Below are 3,163 nucleotides of genomic sequence, written 5' to 3'. Positions count from 1 at the left end.
TTCCAAGGGAGAAGTTAAGTTGAAAGTATTTCTACGACTATAAAATATGGTCAAGGGAAGGGAATTCAAGTGTGAAACAACTATTTTGAACATTCCCCCTCTCGTGCTTCTTGGCCTGCATTACTCGTCTACAGTTTCCATCGCTCTCGGCCCAATTTCGTAACTTAACTCCCTCTCTGCGTTCGATCGCTCTCGGCCCAATTTCGTAAGTTAACTCCCTCTCTGCGTTCTGTGTGTGAGAGTGTCAATATGGGCAAGGGAGCAGCGATCGGAATCGATCTGGGGACGACGTACTCGTGTGTGGGAGTGTGGCAGCACGACAGGGTGGAAATCATCGCCAATGATCAGGGGAATCGAACCACTCCCTCCTATGTCGCTTTTACTGATACAGAGCGTCTCATCGGAGATGCTGCCAAGAACCAGGTCGCCATGAACCCTATCAACACTGTTTTCGGTTAGTAATCTTTGTCACTCTTTTGAGGGAGTTTATTCCACTGCTTATTTCTGTATATGTGATTTCGTTGTTGTATATTAATTCCCCTTTCATTCTCGAATATGAACCGGGATGGACGTAATTCAGCTTATAGTTTTTTTAATGTGATTGATATGAAGGCTCGAATTTGCATCTGTAAGATTCTTTTGTTTGTGTAGAATTTGCGTTTGTGTTCAATCTAAATCAGTTCTCTATGTTATGGCAGATGCAAAGCGGTTGATTGGTAGGAGGTTCTCTGATCCCTCCGTTGTGAGCGATGCGAGATTATGGCCTTTCAAGGTCATTTCAGGGGTTGGCGATAAGCCCAGCATTGTTGTAACATACAAAGGGGAGGAGAAGCATTTTGCAGCCGAAGAGATCTCTTCCATGGTTTTAACTAAGATGAAGGAGATTGTAGAAGCTTATCTTGGGACCACTGTTAAGAATGCTGTGGTCACTGTTCCTGCATACTTCAATGATTCTCAAAGGCAGGCAACCAAGGATGCAGGGGCAATCTCCGGTTTGAATGTTATGAGAATCATCAATGAGCCCACTGCTGCTACTATTGCCTATGGGCTTGACAAGAAGGCTAGCAGTTCTGGTGAGAAGAATGTTCTTATCTTTGATTTGGGTGGAGGTACTTTTGATGTGTCTCTGCTCACAATTGAAGAGGGTATTTTTGAAGTGAAGGCTACTGCTGGTGATACACATTTGGGTGGTGAAGATTTTGATAATAGATTGGTGAACCACTTTGTACAAGAGTTTAAGAGAAAACATAAGAAGGACATTAGTGGTAATGCCAGAGCCCTCAGGAGACTCAGAACTTCCTGTGAGAGAGCTAAGAGAACCCTTTCATCAACTGCCCAGACCGCCATTGAGATTGATTCCCTATATGAAGGTATTGACTTCTATACCACTATTACTAGGGCTAGATTTGAAGAGATGAACATGGATTTTCTCAAGAAGTGCATGGAGCTTGTTGAGAAATGCCCGCGGGATGCGAAGATGGACAAATGCTCAATCCATGATGTGGTTCTTGTTGATGGGTCTACTAGGATGCCTAAGGTTCATTTCTTGTTGCAATACCTCCTCAATGGCAAGGAGCTTTGCAAGAGCATTAACCCTGATGAGGTTGTTGCATACAAAGCTGCAGTGCAAGATGCTATTTTGATTGGAGAGGGAAATGAGAAAGTGCAAGATCTATTGCTTCTAGATGTTACTCCCCTTTTATTAGGGCTGGAAACTGTAGGTGTGGTTATGAAATTTCTCATCCCTAGGAATGCTACCATCCCCGCAAAGAAGGAGAAAGTCTTTCTACTTACTCAGACAACCAGCCTGGTGTGTTGATTCAAGTGTATGAGTGTGGTCGAACTTGAACCAAGGACAATAACTTGTTGGGTAAATTTGAACTTTCTGGTATTCCCCTACTCCCAGAGGAGTTCCTCGGATCACTGTGTGCTTTGATATTGATGCCAATGGTATTCTAAATGTGTCTACTAAGGATAAAAACAATGGTCACAAAACAAAATCACCATTACAAATGACAAGGGTAGATTGAGTAAAGAGGAGATTGAGAAGATGGTTCGTGATTCTGAGACATACAAGGCTGAAGATGAAGAGCACAAGAAGAGGGTAGAGTCCAAGAACTCTTTGGAGAACTATGCTTACAACATAAGGAATACCATTCGAGATAATAAGATTGCGGCAAAGTTAGATCCATCTGATAAAAAGAAGGTTGAGGATGCCCTTGAGAAGACTATCCAGTGGCTGGATAACAACCAGCTTGCAGATGCTGATGAGTTTGATGACAAGATGAAGGAGCTGGAGAACACTTGAAATCCTATCACTGCTAAGATGTACCAAGGCGCTGGTGCTGATATACCTGGTGGAGCCTATGGAGCTGCTGGCTCTCCTGAATAGGGTTATTCTGCTGCTACAGCCTCGGGGCCTAAAATTGAGGAAGTTGATTAAATATTTTTTATTTTTATTTTTTTTAACCGTGTTAGAAGATGATACAGCATCATTACAAATCAGGATTTAGAAGGTGGATTGTCTCTCAATTTTAGAGATGAGAATTGAATGCTGTTGTTTTGAGCAGTAAGGAAATGAGGATTTGTGTTCAACAATAAGGAAATGAGGATTTGTGTTGGATATTCTATTTCCTGGTTATTTTGTTGGAATACTGGAGAGCTGTTTAATTTAGTCGAAATTTTTACATTTCTTTATTGGTTTTGTATTGGTGTTTTTGGTTCTTACAAATTAAGATTTAGAAGTGGAATGGTAGGGTTTGCCTTGAAATATTTTATATCTATTTCACTTTTATTAAGATTTAGAAGTGGAATGGTATGCCTTGAAATATTTTATATCTATTTCACTTTTATTAAGATTTAGAAGTGGAATGGTATGGTTTTCCTTGAATATCTATTTCACTTTAATTATGGTGGAATAATGAGGATTTGTATTGTGTGCCTTTAAACATTTTATATCTATTTCACTTTCATTAGGGTGGAATAATGAGGATTGAGAAGGTAGATTGTCTATTAATTTTAGGTATGAAAATTGAATGTTGTTGTTTTGACTTGTAAGGAAAAGAGAATTTGTGTTGGATATTTGATTTTCATTTTGTTGGAATACTCGAGAGCTGTTTTTTTTCTCAATATTCTTTTATTGGTTTATTGGTTTTGTATTGTT

At 39.9% G+C, this 3,163-nt stretch overlaps 1 pseudogene; it reads left to right on the top strand.

The window, feature by feature from the left end:
- Window positions 1-249: 249 nt before the first annotated feature.
- Window positions 250-2,443, top strand: LOC149186201 (heat shock cognate 70 kDa protein-like; annotated as a pseudogene).
- The last annotated feature ends 720 nt before the right edge of the window (window positions 2,444-3,163 follow it).

This window comes from Pinus tabuliformis, chromosome 3_1 (genome assembly GCF_031772625.1).
Source record: "Pinus tabuliformis cultivar Carrire ecotype Pingquan chromosome 3_1, CPIR1, whole genome shotgun sequence".
In the NCBI taxonomy this organism is placed as follows: domain Eukaryota; kingdom Viridiplantae; phylum Streptophyta; class Pinopsida; order Pinales; family Pinaceae; genus Pinus; species Pinus tabuliformis.
Note: the sequence above shows the minus strand (reverse complement) of the source record. Positions and strands in the feature narration are given on the sequence as shown.